The sequence below is a fragment of the Danio rerio genome, chromosome 18 (genome assembly GCF_049306965.1).
Source record: "Danio rerio strain Tuebingen ecotype United States chromosome 18, GRCz12tu, whole genome shotgun sequence".
Taxonomy (NCBI): domain Eukaryota; kingdom Metazoa; phylum Chordata; class Actinopteri; order Cypriniformes; family Danionidae; genus Danio; species Danio rerio.
In genome coordinates, this window is record NC_133193.1 from 41320120 (window position 1) to 41343092 (window position 22973).

General features: G+C 31.0%; 1 long non-coding RNA gene across 2 annotated transcripts in view; it reads left to right on the top strand.

Annotated features, from left to right (window-relative positions):
• Positions 1-2564: 2564 nt before the first annotated feature.
• LOC141378759 (uncharacterized) overlaps positions 2565-22973 on the top strand; it is a 108436-nt gene continuing 88027 nt past the window's right edge. For both annotated transcript variants that reach the window (XR_012394088.1, XR_012394087.1), the window contains exon 1: positions 2565-2653. This is a non-coding gene — a long non-coding RNA (uncharacterized lncRNA). The remainder of the gene's footprint in view (positions 2654-22973) is intronic.

The following is a 22973-nucleotide window of genomic DNA, read 5'->3' on the forward strand; positions in this document are numbered from 1 at the left end:
TATATATATATATATATATATATATATATATATATATATATATATATATATATATATATATATATATATACAGTGCTCAGCATAAAGTGATAAACTAAATAAAATTGTAGTGTTTTATGCTTAAAAAACACTTTTTCTGTATTTGAACCAAGTTTTGAGAATATTATTAATTATTTATTTTGTGTGGTGCTGTTTGTATTTTCCTGTGAGTAATATTTATTATTTAGTGTTATGTAATACCTTTTTTAATGTTTTGTCAATCACTTATAATATCATATCTTTCACAAGAAGGTGAAACAAATTTGAGGAAATATATAAATATATTTACATCAGCAAACTGTATTGAATGCATTGTGAATGTATAAAATACAACATCAGAAGCATTAGCAGTATTAGGTGTGGATTTTTTAATTTAAGAATTCACAACATATATACAATATCTAAAATTATAAATTATATCATTCATTCATTTTCTTTTCGGCTTAGGCTTTAATATTGTGGGGTCGCCACAGCGGAGTTAACCGCCAACTTGTCCAGCATATGTTTTATGCAGTGGATGCCCTTCTAGCTGCAACCCATCTCTGGGAAACATCCATACACAGCCAATCCCACTCATACACTACGGACAATTTATCCTACCCAATTTACCTGTACTGCATGTCTTTGGACTGTGGGGGAAACCGGAACACCCGGAGAAAACCCACGTGAACGCGGAGAGAACATGCAAACTCACAGAAACACAAACTGACCTAGCCGAGGCTCGAACCAGCGACCTTCTTACATGCGTCGCCCACAAATTATATCAATGATTTTATTTGTTTGTTTGATTCTTTATACTTTATTGTACAAACACTTGTCAGTTTGTATATTTGCATACACTACTTTCTTTTATCTTAAAAAAACAAAACAAAAAAACATTTATTATCTGTTTTTTATTTTAATTTTTTATTGGAAATACAAAATCCAAATACAACAAAATGGCACTCAACTTTATAAACTACGTATCACACATGGAAGGTTCAACACAAAATAATATGCAAAAATACAAAAAAATGTCAATTACAAAAATCATCTAAATCATCTAAACTAAAATAAAATTTGGAGTGAAAAAAAAAACATAAAAATAAATGAATATAAAACAGATATCGGCTATGGCAAGATATACGATGCAAACAAATTAACATTTTTAAAGCAATTTTTTTTAATATTAGACAGGGCATCCGAAAAGATTTTAACTTCTTTTATAAAGACACTGTGTAGTAGAGGGGTTTTGAAATATCTGCATTTAAGATTATCCATCCTGTCTCTGTAATTCTGTTGCCTCATTCTGTAATTCCTCAAATGTGTGAAAATACCTGGCAATAATGCTTTTTCTGATTCCGATTCTATTGTCCCATTTCTGGGAAATTTGTCTTAGACAACCATGGAATAGCCAAAACATATTACAACACAATAAATTACTTAAATCAAAAGAAAAAAATGACTATAAATTTGAAATAAAATAAAAGTTATACATGAAAAGTAAGACAGACCCTTACCTTAAATTTAATTTATGTCAATCTCAAGTAAATATCAAAGTTCTATAATTTAACAGCAGTCAGCACGAAGAAAATCTTATATTCATAGACAAAATAACACAAAATAAATAAATAGACAAAATCTGTTAATCATGCAATTCACTTTCAAATCAAATGCTGCATAACATTTAGACGCATTGCATATATCAATGAGATGTGGTTTGATTTTTAAATGATGACGTAATTGATATAAAAACTTGCACTGCGTTCAGTTATTTATTTGTGTATTTATTTAGTATTTAAAGCTTGATTGTCTTTATGCTGTTAATTTTTTGCAACTCAGATTTTTTAATTCTCATTTTAATGCACAAATAAGTTTAGTACATGTATTTAAATGCTATCACATCAGTGTACTAAAAATGGTGAAAACACACATTCAACTATTTAAAAAATCACACACACTTCACACTGCGCTCTGCTGTAAGGATCTAACATCCCCTCAAGAACCGGAATAAAAAACTGACATTTATGAATCACAAGCAAAATAATTATTTAAAAAAATCCAAATTATCTTTATTTTTTTCTGAAAATTTATTTTTGTGATGGCTAGCTTTAGATGAAAAAAAATTTAAGCTCTGAATCTACAGCAGATTAAAAATGTAAGTATAATATATATATATATATATATATATATATATATATATATATATATATATATATATATATATATTTATATATATATAATGTATTTACAAGTAAATGTCTGCTAAATTTTCTAATATAAAAAAAACTAAACCACAGAATAGCAGATCCTCTCGAAGACGGCTGAACAATCCTACGTGTGTGTTTTCATTGTCACTGTCTTTACTAGGCCTCATTATTTTCCCTTAGTCACACCACAGAATTACAAAGACGCATTGATCCCATCGTCGTGTCAATGAAACCACAGAGTGATGAAACCGTGTGTGTGTGGCTGAACGAATAGTGACCAAAACAAGGCCTGATCAATCAAAGGCAGGGCTAATTGATTGGTGGGCTCTCACCATTATACTGAAAGAGAGCGACGGCGAGAAACAGCCGATATGCAGGAGATTGTTGCGACAGGAAGAATCACACAGTTCCGTCTCCAGTCTAAGGTAAGAGCGCTGGATATTTTACTCTTCTGGGCGATGTTGAAGAAATCATTTCACGTTTACTATAATACCAATGCCATCTACACGAGAATAAGCGGGGGTTTGCAGGTGCGATTTGCTGTCGTATGTGTGTGTGTGATAAACATACCGTGATGCTGTTGAGAGGGGAGGAGTCACATGTGCAGCTTATGAGGAAAGTGTGTGTGTGTGTGTGTGTGTGTGTGCGTGTGTGTGTGTGTGTGTGTGTGTGTGTGCAGATCAATGAAATGTCGATTGTAGGTGTGTGTGCCTGTGTGTGTGTATGTGTGTTTTTTACTATTCCTTCTGCAGTTCATAGCACACTCGTATTGTATTATTCAATACAGCAGCTTGAAATGCAAATGCAGAATTTTGTAGCAGATTTCATATTTAAAATATAATATGTATTTATTCCTATTTAATTTAGGTATTTGGGGTTCAACCCCTTTACTGTTTAAAAAAAATAGGGTATATTTATTTTCACTATACTTCTGCACTTGATTAGCTATATTAACTGAATCATTTCAAACACTTTCAATGAGGCTGAATTAGTTAATGTTAGTTAATGTATTTACTTACTTGAACAAATGATAAACAATACAATTATTACATTATTTATTAATTACTTAAATTACCTAATGAAGCCTTATTGTAAAGGGGGTCATTCAAACATGTATAATAATAATAATAATAATAATAATAATAATAATAATAATAATTGTTATTATTCATGTTATTATTATTTTTTGTATGGCACGTTTTGAAAAAAATTTTTTTTTCAAAAGGTCAAAAAGAAAACTTGATTGAGGGCTGTTGACCAAAGGTAAATATTTCAAACTGTTTTACATTAAAGTTGCCATGGGTAATTAGTCATATTTTAAAATAAGTAGAAAACCCATGCTTTATATCAACTAATGTAATTTTTAATAATACATTTATAACAGTAAAAACAAAAGCAGTCCCATTTATAACAGATTGGAGTTCTTCGGCATTGTTCTCTGCACTATAAAACCCAATAGGTTAAGGTAATTTGAACCATTTGAGGAAACCAATTGAAACAAACCATTTGATTTAAGAAACTAATCCTAATGAGTACTGTGAACTTAATCCATTTGAGCAAACGAAGCAATTTAAGCACAGCAAAACCCAATAAATGAAGAGAACTCAGATCATTGAATACTGTAAAACCTAATAAGTTAAGGGAACTCAAATCTTTCAAGGAAACCGATTGCTACAAACCACTTGAGTTGAAAGACATATCTATATGAGTACTGTAAACTTCATTTAAGTTGAAGTAATGAGGTATTCAATTCACTCATTACTTTCAACACAGAGTTTAAGACTCTTTTCAAATTAGTATTAGATTTAATTTAACTTTCAGTACATTTTAAGTTAATTCATTTGATAACGTTGTCTGTTGGGTTTTACAGTGTGTCCATAGATTGCAGTAGTTACAGTATTTTTGAACATCAGACATTAAATTGAAACATTTAATTTTAGTTAACTTTTTTTGTAGCTCAGCAATAAAACAAACAATCAAAGAAGGTTATGCTATATTAGAAATTAAAGTTAAAGACATTCACCGTACTCTCTTCTCTGATTGGAGGGTAGAACAGATCAAACATTACCATGGGCCAACTTTGGCTTGCGGGCCCTAGTTTTAAATATCTGCTACTTTTCACGTTAACAATTCTTTCACACAAACACACACAGTCATAAAATACTATATTTATATTCCTAAAAAAATTTACTGTTTGTACAATAAAATTTTATAGAAAAATATTTATAATATATATATATATATATATATATATATATATATATATATATATATATATATATATATATATATATATATATATATATATATATATATATTACTGATTAAAAGATAACAATAATATATAGAATAAAAATAGAGTAATATAATATAGTATAGTACAAAATATGTAGAATAATAGTAAGCCTTAAACAATATGCATCTGATAAACACTAAAGTTAAATCACTAAAGTGATAATGTGTGACAAAATAAACACTTAAAGATATATATATACAGTTAAAGTCAGAGTTATTAGCCCTTCTTTGATTTTTTTTTTCTTTTTTAAATATTTCCCAATTTATGTTTAACAGAGCAAAGGAATTTTCACAGTATGTCTGATAATATTTTTCTTCTGGAGAAAGTCTTCTTTGTTTTATTTCGGCTTGAATAAAAGCAGTTTTTAAAATTTTTCAAAAAACATTTTATGTTCAAAATTATATTTTTTTTCGATTAATTTTTTTTTCAATAGTCTACAGAACAAAACATTGTTACACACAGTAAAAAATGGAGGGTTCTATATATATATATATATATATATATATATATATATATATATATATATATATATATATATATATATATATATATATACACTGTAAAACACAACAGTCAACTTTATCAAATGAAGTGAGTAGTTAACTCAAAATGTACTAAAAAGTTAATTCTCATTTGAAAAGAATTTTTAACTCAATGCTGAAAATAATAAGTTAATTTAATACCTTACTACTTCAACTTAAGTGGAGTAAGTTCACAGTAATCATATAGAGAAGTAATTTAACTCAAATTGTTTATTGCAATTGGTTTCCTTAAACGGTTTGAGTTGCCTTAACTTATTGGGTTTTACAGTACTCAGTTGGTTTGAGTTCTCTTCATTTATTGGGTTTTACTGTGCTCAAATTGCTTCATTTACTCAAATGGATTAAGTTCACAGTATTTATTAAGACTAGTTTTTGAACTTAAATGGTTTGTTGCAATCTGCTTCCTCAAATGGTTTGAGTCACCTTATCTATTTTGGGTTCTACAGTGCTTCATGCATTTGCTTTCAGGTTAGATTTTTATTACTGATAATTAATGACAAAATAGAATTAAATACACAAGACATCTCAATAAGTGCACAACATAGTTTGCCGCTATTTATAAGAATTTCAGCATTTAAGTAAACATAATAATAAAAATAAACCTGACAAAAAAAATCTTTGTAAGGCTTTATACACTAAGAAATTGACTGTAGTCACAACAGTTTGACTTTTCATGATTAAATTGAACAAATGAACAAGAAGCCCCAACAATGAACTGTGTATGTTGCGATCAATAGCAAACACTCAACTAATTCATAAAGAGCTGATGAAGAAGAGCTGCTTTGTTTCAGCAAATCTATTCTGGATCTGACAGCAGAAGGAAACAAATAAAATGAGCAAGTGTGTGAATGAAATTTGGACTGTTGCGTAATAGATTTTATCCAGAATCTGAGACAATTAAACTTGTTTTCAATGCGATAGTGCACTAAATTATTATTATTTTTAAAGACTTATATATTTTTAGGGTTTAAATGACAAGATTGAAGTAATATAAATGTATTTTTATTGTTCTATTGTATTTTATTGTTATATTTTGGCTGTTTGTGCTGTGGAAAATTAGTTTTTTTTTGTGTCCTTCTAATGTGAATATTTAGTTTTTAAAGAATTTTTTTTTTCTGGTTTGCTAATATGTTTTTATATTATTATTATATTGATGTTTCTAACAACATTAGCAAAAACAGCATATTAAAATGGTTAAATTGTGCAAGACCATTAACTTAAAACTCATTTTAGTAGCTCACATTAAAATATAATAACTGAAAATTTAGTTTCCAAACTAATCCTATAAACAATAACAATAAATCAGTGGTAAAAATCTAGGATTATAAGTAAAAGGGAAAAAAAAATAAATAACAGACTAAAAAAATTTGAACTGTTAATTAAAATAGTGAACTAACTTACATGTATGTCTAAATAGTTATTTCTCTTCACATCCATAACCGATTATACCACCTTCAATAATACACTCTTGATTTTTAAGACTTTTGTGTGTCTGTGTGGCATGTGTGTGTGTCCATGACAATGACCTCCACCACCCGTCGACCCCTCAGCGTGTGTTTGTGCATGCTCGTGTGTGTGTGTGTGTGTGTAAAGGGGAGCCTCTCTTCAGAATAAATGACACACACAATGGACGAGTGCTGGGATTTCACACTCAACGCCTTCCTCCGTGTGTCCTATTCTCCTCACACGTGTCACAGAAGAATAAAGAGGCCCTTCACGCAGTGGGACAAATCTCTTCTCCACACACGCGTCCTTTTGTGGAAAGTTTTGGTGCATTATACACATGCACACACATACACGCACACACATGGATGGGGAGTACTGCAATCCAAGTCATTTGTTTACTCTGGTACCTAGCTAATGTGATTTATATCAGCATAAATGTTAAATATAATTAGCTTTTATTCCTTAAATCTCAAATATTGTTATTTTTTCTGTTGTATCCATGTAGCTTTGGCACAACACTATATAAAACACTATAGAAAAAAGTGTGGCTTGACTTTTTAAATATGGTAATCAAATTACGGTTACATCACAACATTGTTTTAGATAAGAAAAGGGATTGCTTTGAATTAAAATCGTAGAATCCTATTTACATTATGTAAAATTACTATAAGCAAAAATTATAATAACACTCTGTAAAAGCATTCTGAGGTACAGTTCTACTCCTAAACCATGCTGAATGTGCTGTATAAATTGTAATAATGTTAACAATATGATATGGAGAATTGTGTCTGTTTTGTTTGTTTAGTACAGTTCTTCATAAGCAATTTCACATAACCAATATCTAAAGATAATCAAGACAAAACAACACTGTAAAAAATGCTTGTACAACAAGAAATAATGAAGTTAACATATTAGCTTTTACAAATCTAAGTGTATTGAGCACAAAACAATAACATTGCCCCCCACCCCCCCCCCCCCCCAAAAAAAAAAAAAAACGCCTTAGTTGTTTTGTTTTAACTCATTTTACATTAGTAATTTGAACAAGCAGCAAATGTCATTGTTGTTAAACGTATTATTATTATTATTATTATTATTATTATTATTATCCCTTTAACTGTCCCATGCACCAATAATAATAATAATAATAAATAAATAATAATAATAAAATGTATTGCATTTCTCAACTCTGAATGTTGTTAGTTAACACACTCAATGTGTTTTCTTTTAAGACATCCCATAATTCATAAAATATCAACCTCTACCAAGTGGTTGATATGTTGGTTTATGCTAAAAGTACAAGAATAAATAGATATACTATGACAAATCTGAAAATATGAAGTGTAAGACCAATTTATTTAAAAACATGACCAAGTTAAAACATTTTAATACTAAATCATCTTTATTTTTTAAGTATGCCATACAATATTTTAGATTTTATGTTTAATTGAGAATAAACCATTTCCCAGAGATGGGTTGTGGCTAGAAGGGCATCCGCTGCTTAAAAAAAACTTGCTGGATAAGTTGGCGGTTCATTCCGCTGTGGTGACCCCGGATTAATAAAGGGACTAAGCCGACAAGAAAATGAATGAATGAATGGGTAAACCACCTACTGTTAACAGAAAAATAAACTTAAACTCCTAAAAATTATTTCAAAACATCACTCAAAAAATATTATTTGTTGTTTGTTTAAACTACTTATTTAAAATGAGCTGAAACAACACAATTCATGAGATTTTTTTTGGGACAACTTATTTATGGTTAATCCACTTAAATTTGTACAAAACTAAGATAACTTAATTCATTTATACTGTAACACAACTCGTTTGTGTGGAACCCAGCATTTTTTAAAGTGGTTATGTTTTACCAAACTTTCTATGGCGAATGTGTGATTTTGGCATATTTTTAACACAAAGACCAACAGATTTATATTTTACATTTTTAAAACGTGTCCTTTAAACACTAAGGAGAACTCAACACTAAAAAACATTTTATAGGGTGAAGGACTTAAACATAATCATAAAAACAATTACTTAACAAAGAATACAATATTTTGTCCTTCACAAAAATAATAAATAAGTAAAATATACCAAAGTCATCCATTTTAAAATTATCACTGTTGCTTTTTTGAGCTTTAGAGATTGTCTGCATTTTTTCCTGTAGACAACCGATTCTAAAAGTAGTACAAAATAAAAAAAATAACTAAGCACAAGGAAGAAAAGGTCCAATATTTTGTGGATTTTATTTTCTTTAAAGAAGAAAAACAATTAAACTTAAATCTCTAAAGTCGAGTATGAAGTAGCCTTCTTAACTCCAAACACACACACACACACACACACACACACACACACACACACACACACACACACACACACACACACGCCCGCGCGCGCACAGAATTTGCTCAGCCTACCGCTATCTTATTTTAGTATGATAATAAACGATACACTTGTTTAGAAGAAAGTTGGAGCGAAATCTTTTGTACTCCGAGTTGTTTTTTTTTCCTTCTTATTTTTTTCTGACAGATATTTTGGATTGTCTGTCTTGAAAAGGCTTATTGTTTGAATGCTCGTAGTCCACTCCACAAGGGCTCTTGCTGTAAATACGGCAATTTGACTCCGGCTAGTGGAAAGTAGCTTTGACAGCAGCTAAATAGGACTGCACCACAAAAAGAAATCAATACTGGACTCCTGTTCATGGCAGCCGCGTCTCTCCCCTCCCCTGATTTATACAAGAAAACCTTTGGGCTTTCCATTGGAAAGAATGCAGACGCTCAACATTTGTGCAAAGAAAGGTTTAAACGCTTTGAGAAGAAAAAAAAAGCTGAGTTTGTCTCGGAAACCTTTTGCCTACATTTCTCTCTCTTCAGGAAAACATCATAGACTGGCTTGTGCAGTCGAAGGGTTTATGTATGAACACAATCTATTCGCACCATTTTCAAAATTGCGCGTCTCATTATTGATTTCACCCACCAGGGCCTCGAAAGACTGAGTAAATGCATTTTTGTCTGTCTTTTCTTGTACATTATGGTAAGCTTTCTCTTTCTAACAGCCAGACTGCGAGACGCTTAAAACACAAGTTGACAGAGAATTATGATTTCAAGAAGGAAATAACTGCTGCGTTAAGAAGCCTTTGGATACACAATGCCGAAGGAAGCAAATATTAAGTTCAAATTGATTTGTATACATTTATTTAGGCTACGCATTGTCACAAGTGTATCTGAAACTTTTGTTCTTGTTTACATTAATCTCCTTTAAATGAATACAGTTTGGAAATGTATAAATTGATAGAATATTTTGGATTTTACAATAACTAATAAATGCACAAAATGTATTACATTAAGCTTTCTAAGTGTTAAAATAAGCATACACTGTAAATATTAATTTATAAATAATTTTAGTGCTATTATAACATAGAATTCTATAAATGCAGGTTGTTTTCAGTTGTTTTGTTACAGTTTAATTTACTGTTCATCAAATTTTCATGACAGTTCTTGTGAGTTGTATAAATGGCTAAATGTTTTTAAAAGTGTCTCTAAAACGTTATTTATTTATTTATTTATTTAGTTAGTTATTTAGTTATTTCCTTCAAATTACTACAGCTAATAAAGCAATACATTTAATACTGCAATTTTATTGTTAATGTTATTAACATACAGTTCATTGTTATTATTATTAATAATTATTAATGATGTTATTAATTATTTACATTAATAATAACAACAATAAGTAATAATAACAAAAACAATGTATTATTATTATTATTATTATTATTATTATTATTATGATTATTATTATTATTGTTATTGTTGTTGTTGTTGTTTAACTGCCCCATGCAACAAGAATTTTTTTTTTTTCCCAACACATCTCATAATTTCTAAAATATCAACCACTACCAAATGGTTGATATGTCGATTTATGGAAATAGTACCAGAATTAATACATATAATCATAACATATAAAGTTAAGATCAATTTATATAAAAACTGAATCAAAATGAAACATTTTAAAAACTAAATTGTCTTTATTTTGGCATAAAATATTTCAGATTCTCATTTTACATGTTTTCTTGTTGTTGTTTTTTTTAATAATGAAACCAAAATCAAGTGTAGTAGTGCTAGAGGATTATATTTGTTTGATTTTCTTTATTTGTAAACCAACTATGCTGTGTAAACCATTATTTGAAACAGTCATTCTTTAACCGTCTCTGTTTAAAACAGTCAAAAGATGGTCAAACATTTGATAGAGCAGGCAGTTAAAGGGTTATTATTATTATTATTATTACAATAAAATACAAATATTGTATTATAAAAACAATGTATTATTTTTAACACATTGTTTATTTATTAATATATTATTATTATTTTATTATATTATATTATTATTATTGTCATTCATTCATTCATTGGTTTTCTTTTCGGCTTAGTCGCTTTATTTAACTGTGGTTGTAACAGCAGAATGAACCACTTTGTTTATTATTATTATTATTATTATTATTATTATTACAAGAAAAATACTTTTGTTTTGTTGTCGTTTCTTTGTTATTACACAAAACTGTACAATTTCTATTTTCAGGTTGGTTTGCATTTTTTAATATTTCAATCTATTTTACCTACTTATAATATTTGTAGTTAAGAAGTCACAATACAGAGACATTAAATATGGCCAAATGTGATTTAGGAAATAATAATTAAACAGAAAAAGAAATACTTCAACAACAAAGCTATAAACAATTAATAACACATTAATATAAACTTACATTTTGAATCTTAATATCAATTTAAAATAGGCAGGTTACATCTGTCAATTTATAAAGTCATTTCATGATCATGAACATAATTATACAATCCAAACAGGGGGGAAATCATAAGGAAAAGGATGAATTTTAGACAATGAGGTTTGGTAGATGAAGAAAGATAAGCTGAACAATGATACAAAGGTTGCAAGTTATTAAATGAAGAGAGAGATGGAGGAGTGGAACATTATTGATTTTGGGCTGTTCCCTGAGGCTTTACAATGGCTATCAGGCCAGGGGGATGACACACACATACACACACACACACACACACACACACACACACACACACGCACACACACGCACACACTTATAAGCCGAGAGGGTTAAAAGTGAGAGGATAATGACCCTACTGGTTAAATTGTCACTTATACTATAGTTTTGTCTTGCACACTTCACTAATAACAGAGTGAAAGACTCACAGCTCTCCTCCAGTGTATCTAAGACATTCGGCACACAAACACTTCAGCAACGCTCATATTCCTGTCATTAAGATCTGTATCTTCAAAAATGAATTGCTACTATTATCTGAAGAAATGCTAGAGTTCTGTAGGGAAATGCTTGCCACATATTTCAGTTTGGTTTTTAAGATTATTTTGGCATGTATGTTTAGAAAGCTGGATGTAATCATTTTTATTAGTTATTGTAAAACTCTATAATTTAACAATAATAGTTCATTACTTTTTGAGATGTAAAATAGTGTATGAATTAATACATGTCTAATGTGTGCTTTATGTAGTACACATTTATTTGTTATTGTAAAAATCCAAAAATCTGTATTTCTTGAGATTGTGAAAGCAAAACTATTCAGCATTTATATTTAGCATGTTGAACATAGTTCATTTGTAAATGGAATTTTCATTACTGTAATACAAAGCAATTACATAATAATTATATTATTGGGTTCTGCGCAGATTTGGAGGTAAAAAAATATTCCTTATTTATGTTCATTTTAACATTTAGAAAGCTAAATACTTAACACAATAGGTAAAATAATATCTGAGATACAATTGAAAGGTACAAATAAATTATTACATAATGTTTACATTAAAAATAGTTTGTATAAAAATGTAAAAATAATGAAATGTGCTTTTTTGATTTGTGATTTTTTGATTTTTGATTGAATTGAGTTTTTTTATTGCAATATGAAATACTTGCATACATTTTTTTTGTTGTTGTTGTGATTTAGTTCATTTAGAATATTACATAATTTATAAGGTATAAAATACTTAAGATCACTTTTAATCCTTAGAAATTTGAATTTGGATATTGTGTACAAGAGTTTCTTCATTATAATTGTTAAATAGATTATTTATACAAGCATTTAGAATATTTAATAACTAAATATTTAATAAATCACATTTTCAACAAACATGCAAACACACAATTATATTATAGTACAGTTATGTTTTACGCATGGCTTGCGTTATTATTATTTAAAATTAATCTTGAAAATAATAATATAATATAATATAATATAATATAATATAATATAATATAATATAATATAATATAATATAATATAATATAATATATTTCAAAATAATATAATATAATATAATATAATATAAAATAAAATAAAATAATATAATATAATATAATATAATATAATAAAATAAAATGTAATATAGTATAATATACAACTAATATAATATAATATAATATAATATAATATAATATAATATAATATAATATAATATAATAAAATATAATATAATATAATATAATATAATGTGTGTATTTTTTAATAATGCGGTTTTATAAAACATAATTTTGCTGCTTACATATACAATAAAAAAACAACAGTGTCATATGCTTAATGTAAGTTGTATTTATATTTTAATCATAATTAATTTAATGATATTCCTTACTTTATTCATTCCAAATAATTAAATATTTTCCATAAAACATGGCTTATATTAAATAGTTTTTTGTTTACATGCTACTGTATAATATAAAACATACTGTAGTGGCCTGATTTATAGATAGATATGATCCCAATTATACAACAGAATAAAATATTTCTGCCTTTATGATGTCATAGTAGCCCATATGTTGACACTGAGCATTAATGTTTCATAATATTACAGGGAAGCTCTTTATTTGTTCTATTTACAATATTTCTCCAGCTGTTTTCCCCCCTGCTGTACATCTTTATGAAATTATAGATGCAGGATGAGCAAGGCTTCATTTGTCTTGGTTTATAAGTGGATTGGGGTTTTCTGAGGGGGGAAGGGAGGGTCGTTCCTTCCATCTGTTCCTCCAGATATGCTACTAAAGCAGTGACCACGCGCATCGTCCTAACTGACAAAGGTCACCATGACCCTTGACCTTATGGCCGCTCGCTGAGTGCAGTGGACATCTGGGCACAGCCATCGCTAATACACATGCACAATATGGTCTGCCACGTGCTGAGGATATTTTGCCCCCTTTTTTTGCTGTTGTTGGCAAGATAAAGAGTCACGTTTGAAAGTGTAGTGTCATTTTTTATGAGCAATATGTCCTCGGCAGGGTAATGGAGTGTAACTGTAGATGTGATTTTTATTCTATTAACCATTAAAGCTATTTTAATTGCAGATCTGATGATTTGATATGTGCAGTACAACTGTATGAAGCAACTGCTTTGTCATTAGATTCTCATCTTTCTGTAATGGAAACAGTGTATTGATATTTGATACCTGTTTAATAAGTGCGTTGGTGGCTAAAAACTGCAAAAGTTTTTGTCTTATTTCTAGCCTAAATACCTTAAAATTTTTAAATCAAGAAGCATTTTCTAGACAAGTAAAAATATGTTTTGTTTACAGAAATAATAAGTCAAAATTAAGTAGATTTTTCCTTAAAATGAGCTAAATACTCTCAAACCTAAAAACTAAATAATTTTACTTGCACTACTGTCAAAACAATATATATATATATATATATATATATATATATATATATATATATATATATATATATATATATATATATATATATATATATATATATATGTATATATATATATATATATATATATATATATATATATATATATATATATATATATATATATATATATATATAGAAAAGACTACAAAAATGCAAAACTACTACAAAACAAGACTACAAAAAAGAAAGTAAGAAATGTTTGCAGTTTATTTTTAATTTGGTTTAGGAAAACATAACTAAATGTGCTGAGATGTCTAGTGTTTTCATCAAATCACTAGTGTTGATGACTATTGTTTTCATCAAATCACAAACTTAAGGTGTGTTCGACTTGAACCCCAGCTGCAGCCGGTGATCAACTAAATTAGCCATGCGCAGGCGAGGGGGGAGTTGAAAACGAAGGCGTCATACCGGACACTTCAGGCCTCAAAGTTGTGGCAGTCATGATGACCGATCACATGGTGTCATCATCATTTATTTTTGAATTTTTTTTATTTATAACAAAATATTTACAATACAAATAAAACAGAACAGTCTCTACTAGCTAGTTTATTTTTAAACAATAAGAGAATTATGAATTAAATATATATCAAGTGCATGAGAGAAATAAGTGGAAACGAGAGGGTAATATTAACATAAAAATGAATAGGCCTATTAAATACAAAGCAAAAAGCACAAATTCGAGGAGCTTAAACATTCAACACAATCTCACAGCAATTCGTAACTTTTTCATTTAGTGGCTAATTCGTATGAATTCGTACGATCTAATTCGTACAATTTAGTACGATTTGCTTAACCCCCAATGACGGTTGGGGTTAGGGGTGGGGTCAGGTGCCACGCCTCCTTTTTAAAATTGTACCATTTCGTACGACTGAACTCGTACGAATTCGTACGAATTAGCCACTAAACTGGCAAAACGTAAAATACTTACGTTTTCTCGTGAGATCAGGCTGAAACATCACTCTTTAGCCTTATACGTCTTGTTTGAATATGCTAAAAAGAGGTTTACATTCATTTACATTTACAGATTTAAAACTTTCCAGTATACATTGGGGTATTACATAAAACAAGGTGTTTTGATTAAGTCTTAAACAATGTTTAGGATTATTTTGGATAATGAAAGCATTTAAAAAAAGCACTTTAATCCAAAAAGATTGAACAAAAGGACATTCCCAAAATAAGTAAGCTACACTTTAAGTAGAAATTTCCCAGAAAGAGCAAGGTACATCAATGTCACTTTTAAAATTTACAGGAAAAACTAAACATTTTATAATCATAAAAATAATTTTTTAATTATTCAACAAAATAGTTATTTAACTTCCTTTCATATAGATATAGTTTCATAGGTGAATTAGGTAAGGTAAATTGTCTGTAGTTTCCCAGAGATGGGTTGCGGCTGGAAGGGCATCCGCTGCGTAAAAAACGTGCTGAATAAATTGGCGGTTCATTCCGCTGTGGCGACCCTGGATTAAAAAAGGGACTAAGCCGACAAGAAAATGAATGAATGAATGAAATTGTCTGTGTATGTGAATGACTGTGTATGGATGTTTTTCCAGTGATGGGTTGCAGCTGGAAGGGCATCCGCTGCGTAAAACATGTGCTGGATAAGTTGGCAGTTCATTTCCCAGATTAATATTTAAAATATGAGATTCAAATGAATAAAAAGAGCTATTTGAATAGGGCCTATGCACCATAGTTGCTTCATCCCTAATTAGGTTAGAGATCTCTTTCAGACAACTTGGTTTTGTGCGTTTTATTTACATCATATTGTATAATACCATGTTTTAATAACTAGAATATTTTAATTAAATTTTACTACAAATGTAAACAAAAACCTTGACTTTTGTATAGGTTAAACTGTAGTAACCACAACCATGTGTTTGCTACACTAACCATAGTTTAACTGTGGTTTGTGGCAAATCTGTGATTATACATATATATATATATATATATATATATATATATATATATATATATATATATATATATATATATATGCCAACAACCCATAGTAACTGCAATTTTACTACACTGCAAAAAAAAAATAATAATAATTAAAAACAACTAAACTACTGTTTGCCTTGTTTTTAATATCAAGAAACAACTACAAGTACAGATAAATTTTTTTGTTTTCAGAAATTTGTGTTAAAAAAAAAATCCTTAATTTTTTTTCCTTAAAACAAGTAACATAATTTGCTATGGGAGTAATTCAATTTAATTCACTTCATCTTTATTTCTATAATGCTTTTACAACGTAGATTGTGTCAGCTTAACATAGACGTTCTAGTAAATTAAAGCTGTCAGTCCAGTTTTCAGAGTTGAAGTTCAGTTCAGTGTGGTTTAAATTTCACTACATTGAAAAGCAAATCCACCGATGGGCAGCTCTACAAGTCCTAAACCAAGCAAGCCTGTGGCGACAAAATGAAGTGTAAAATAAACTCATAGTTATTTTTTTTAAATAAGATAACATAACTCTATAATACTACAAAATTAATTTCTTCGCAAAACTACAAATGATTTTCCCAGAGATGGGTTGCGGCAGGAAGGTCATCCGTTGCGTAAAAACGTGCTGGATAAGTTGGTGGTTCATTCCGCTGTGGCGACCCCGGATTAATAAAGGGACTAAACCGAAAAGAAAATTTAATGAATGAATGAACTAAAAAGGATGTCGGAGCCAAAATGAATTATTTGTATTTCTGGGTCACAGGCAGCATGCTAGCATTAGCATAGCTGTGTTGCTGCCAGTTTAATAGCATGAGCGTTGCTGGATCTCAGCCAGGGCGTTAGCTTTAGCCTTGGTAGACTCTGACATTTATTTATATGGAGGATCTGATGATAAATGAAGTTTTCGCAGATAAATCTGAGGGTTGCTGACATGCTAGCTGACAACCTAGCTTTTTCAGTATGTGTGTGTGTCTGTGATTGTGTGTATCTGTTAGGGCGCTCCTTGTGTGTATCTGTGATCTCGCTCCTTTATAGTCCCTAATTAATGAACAAATTTGTTTGATAGAGAGATATAGACACTAAAGCAGATAGAGCTGATGATCAGGATACCATCCAGACATCAGCACTAGATGGAGTTCCTGCACCATAGTTTATAGCAAAACATGTTAGTAGATACTATATTAAATGACAAGCCTAATTCAGTGGGCTATATGAATTCTGAAAAAAAGAAGGGTAAAAAAGACATCAGTTTAATGTTCATTAAATTTTATTTTGTGATTTAATTTTATGTTGTGATTCATGTTTTGTTTTCATTTTTTCCTGTTTATTTATGTTTCATGGGATCTTTCTTCCAACAACTTTTTACCTTAAAACGTTCCAAAAAGTGACTTATTAAAGTCTTTATTAGTTTAAAGTGGGGCATCACGGTGGTGCAGTAGGTAGCACACCTTAGAGCAAGAAGGTTGCTAATACGAGCCTCGGCTGGGTCAGTTGGCATTTGTGAAGTTTGTTTATAAACTAATGTCGAGAGGATCATGTGCTCATGATTGTTTGCAGCTGGCCCTGCATTATTCAATTCATGATTCACCAATCAGACGATTCCTTAAATACCCTAAGTTCCATATGACAGCCATCTTCGTTTTGAAGAATCCCCCCTTCCGCCCCTACTCCTCCTCTTTTCCTAGATGGGTGGCACGGTGGCCAAGTGGTTAGCACTGTTGCCTTACAACAAGAATGTTACTGGTTCTAGTCCTTACCAAGCCAGCCAACATTTCAGTGCAGGGTTTACACGTTCTCCCCATGCTCACATGGGTTTTCCCCGGGTTCTCCGGTTTCCTCCCACCGTCAAAAAAACATGCAACTTAAAGGGCACCTATGGTAAAAAATCTACTTTTCAAGCTGTTTGGACAGATCTGTGTGTTGGTATAGTGTATAAACCGTCATACTGGGGTGATATGAACACACCCAGTCCTTTTTTTTCAATTTAACTACAAAAAAAAGGGTCGGCCAATTGGAGCTGTTTTCAAATCGATCGCACCATTGCGTAGGTGTGCGATCCCCCCGCCCACCGAATTGATTGACAGCTGCGCGCATTAACATGTTCCGATAGTCGCGTGTATATGTCAACAAGACCAGGCAAACATACACAAAGCAACCGGGAATAAAAGGTGTGTTCTGTTCGCTAGGATCAGCAATCATCATCAAATATGATTAAGAGTAAGTTTCACATGTTTAAAGTGTTTTAAAACAGAGTATGTGTGTAATTAATTACAGCGTTTTACTTCAGCTTTACTTCATCAGCACAGCCGCGTGTCAGAACTATTATAAAAGAAGACGCTTCAATCCCGGTTTGTGGAAGTTAAATCAGGTTTATTTTGTACATTAGCATAACAGATATCCACACAGTACTTGAGGTTAGCCTTAACTAAGCTAAGCGCGCTCTGTCTGTCTGCCTGCCTGCGTGTGTGTGTCATCTGCGATGTGCGTGTGTAACTTTGTAAAGATATTGTGTGTGACTCATCAATGCAACTTCACAATACTGATTGGTAAAGGTTAGTTCTTACTGTAGTATCTCACAAATGCTACGTAAGACCTTCTTCCTTTGTCTGTCTGTTGTCTGACGCAGCTGAGGGAGGAGGCATGTAGAAATAGTGGACGGGAAAGAATCGTCTTAAAGGCGCAGTACGACAATACGACGCAGTATTATTTTTAAAATACTTTGAATGTTTTAAATTTTGTTACAGACGTACAGTGTCATCTTGCAACTGTTTTGCAGCATATGAAATGTCCCACACACATTTTTTCACTGTCCAAAATGTGCAACAAATAGTCTATCTACTATCTCTGATAGTCAAAAATATGTACAGTAGGTGTTATTAATGCATTAAAACAGTAAGAAAAAAGTGTTTTATGTAAGTTCAAACTACAAGTTCACATACTGTATATGGACATAATTTTTCTCTAAAGTACATCATATCAAAAGATGATACTTACGTTTTATTCTAATTAGGTTCCAATATGCCTAAATATCAAAGAGAAATAAAAATAAATGTAAAAAAAAAAAACAAAAAAAAAACACATTGGGACTTGAGACATTAAATTTAGCCAAAAAGGGACCTAATATCCCAGCAACCCTAACAGCTTCAGTCACTCTATATTAATAGTCATTGCTATTGCCCAAAAATCTATTTGATAATAATTATTGTTATTATCATTATGTATTTATTTATTTATTTATTTCTCAATTTATAAGATTCTCTCTGCGTTCTAAATTACTTTGAGATATTGACCTTTAAAGATTTTGCATTCCATATAGCAAACAATATGTGTGTAACATTTCTCTTTCATACATTAACATGACAGAGACCCTAAATGAACTCTAATTTTAAATGATCAAAATTCTCTTAAATTTGCAAATTGGGGTAAAAAACAGGGCAAATGAATTATAAGGATCATTAATTGAAGCATTACTTTTCAAGAAATGCAATCAGTCTGCTTATTAATAATAAAAAAATGGTGTTGTAACTATGTTTGAGAAAGTTACATTTTTGCTTTCTATAACATTTATTTAATGTTTTAGGATGGATATTTTTACTTGTTCAAATTAAGCATACATGACTGTGCCAGTATTTTGTTCAGTGCAGATGTTAGTTTTATCTTATGAATATGGTAATAATTATTAAATTATATGTTTAAGTTACTGAAATGTATTTATTGACTTATATGCCCTGTGAATTAAATTAAATTATTAATAATTAAAGTATTTGTCCTTTAAGACTTAATATCAAATTTAATGACTTTAAAAGAAAACAGACAATGAGCAAATGAGTTGTTTAAGAAAGTTTAATAAGACTGAAAACTGAAAAAATATCTATCTATCTATCTATCTATCTATCTATCTATCTATCTATCTATCTATCTATCTATCTATCTATCTATCTATCTATCTATCTATCTATCTATCTATCTATCTATCTATCTATCTATCTATCTATCTATCTATCTATCTATCTAATCCATCCATCCATCCATCCATCCATCCATCCATCCATCCATCCATCCATCCATCCATCCATCCATCCATCCATCCATCCATCCATCCATCCATCCATTGTCTGTCTGTAATAAATGATCGGTGTCCACTGCAAATTTTCCTGATGTGCTTTGTTAGATTGATACAGTAGGATAAAGGGAGGTCAAGGATCATGGCCCTCAGGGGGTGGAATGGCCCCTGACCAGCAGATTGTTAATGTGCTTGATGGGTGTGGCCCTCAAAGTCAAACAGCATAATGCACATCTACTTACTCACTGTGAGCAAAACACACATCAACACACTCAATCAGAAGTAGAGTTATGATCAGACCTTATCTTCAGAGTCGAAACAAAGAAGCATCTTTCACACACTTATTGACTGACTGACTGTCTTTTTGGATGTTTTGAACCTATTGTTCGCTAATTCATGGAACTGCATATGGATTTTATTTTGTTATAGTTATATAGTTGTAGTCAATAAATCATCATATAAACTGTAAAGGACAAGTAAGTCCAAACAACAAACATGTTTGTGACTTTAACCCTTGTGCACTGTACAAATTTACTACCCTTTTGTTATGTTAGGGATGAGACATCCACTGAATTAACTGATGCAAAAATATTTGATGCATTTTTACATAAATCTGTTAATCAACCTCAGTCCCGATCAAAACTACTGTTTATAAAAATGACAGGATTTTAACTGCAATTGATACTGGAAGCCTGGAAGTGGCCAAAACCCCTCTAAAACCAGGCTGGTTGACCAGCTAAAACCAGCCAACCAGCCAAGGCTGGTTTAGGCTGGATTTTTCAGCAGGGCATTAAGGTAGTATTCAGAAAAAAATAAGACACCAGCGAAGAAACTCAATAAAGAGGAACATAACTGCCATCTAGCATTTCTTATGTTATTGTTATTGCAGAGTAACATAAACAGCACGCAGAAGTATAAATGCATGGCTACGTGCGAGGCAGGTGCTGTGGGTCACGGCGATCGTTCAAAGTAGAAGTATAAACTAGCCAACAAGTCAGTTATTTATTTTTAGTGTAGTTACAAAGTTTGCTTGAAAGGATTACATCTGATGAGGTTGGTGTCATGATATCGTTGCCTTCGTGTGCACATTAGATTAGGCAACCTGATTTTTTTATTTTTCTTTTTAATTTGAATGTTCATTCAGAAAATTTAAAAGACAGGTGTTAAACTTCATTGGTGCTTTCAAATGTGAAATGTAATCATAAGCTAGGCAAACATTTCAATAATTCGATGTTTCCCCATTTAAAGAGAATGCATGACTTGCCTTCACAGGAACTTGATAATTGATAATTCTGACAAGACTCAGACATTGCTTTTCACATGTAGCCTATTTAGAAGTCACTCTCTTATTCTTCCTACCTGTCTCTCGTTTTATTAATACAGCGTTGAGACTGCGCTACAGAAGCAGTTGGCTTATAGCCAGAGGCTTCGCTCTAAGCACCAAGTTTCATCAACAATAATGAAGCTCGCTGTTGAATAATGAAGCGAACGTCTCTCTTTTATAAAACCATACCTGCAATTAAAAACACCGTACAGCCCTTCTTTGGCTCATTGTCTCTCCTCATGTGACCTGTTGCATTGTCAAGAACGATCAGCATGATGCTGTTTAAAGTCTGTCTAGTGTGGTCTGTCAGGTAGTGGCATCTCAAGAGAGGAGATAACCAGCTACTGTTCGCTTTTTATAATAAAGCTGGCAAGGACAGACAGAAACCCTTCATTTGCGATCATCACTGTAATCTAGTGGCCTTGAGAAACGTGTTACACAATGATTTCACTTCAGGCCTCATTTGATGGCCATGTTTTGTGTGGATGGAAAGCCTTTGAGGATGAACGTCCTTTATAGCAACACATAAAAACGAGTGTTCCCTCTAAACCTGTAGGGCTCGGCATCCGATTTTTCACTATTCCAACCGTCCATGAACCGTAACCTCGTACTCAAAGGAGCAACCATGAAGCAGACCGCCCTGAAGTGTGCCGTGGAGCAGTTGTTTTGGTGAATCCAAGGACAGAGGGAGATTGAAAGGATCAAATCTTAGTGGGAATAAAAAGAAACATATAAGACGAAGATTCCTTAATGGAGGCTCTCAGTTGAGGGTCAAAACGAGCTCATTCAAAGTTCTTTTGAAAGCTGTGCATTAGCAGATGAGTTCTCATTATAGCTCCCCATGTGTTGGTAAAGGCCTGTTTACAGTATATAAATGTATTGAGTTCTCTTTCGTTTCTATCGCATCCTGAATATGTGCTGTGTATTCTGTGTGAAAACCGTTGTAGTTCTTTGACAGTTCACTTCAGAATGAAAACTTGATCATCTTCTAAAACAATAAAATATATTCTTATAATGAAATCTAAAGATCACATTTCTGTGCCTACATTGGAAATCTGTTCACCATTAAAAACGCTGATGCTTCAAAAATGTCTTTAAAGAGATAAAAGTAGAAAGAAAATACATATGAATCAAGCAGTGTAATTAAAATCTTTGCAAGATATATTGTCAATTTTTACATGTTTGTTTTAGAATACTAATCTGTTATTCATTCATTTATTTTCCTTTGGCTTAGTCCCTGATTTATCAGCGGGTCGCCACAGTGGAATGAACCGCCAACTTATCCAGCATGTGTTTTACACAGCGAAAACTAATCGAATATATTTATCATGTATTTTATCTTATCTATAATTTTTTAATTCTATTACATTCTGTTTGGTCACTGTCCTGCATAAAGACCCCTTGTAATTCTTAA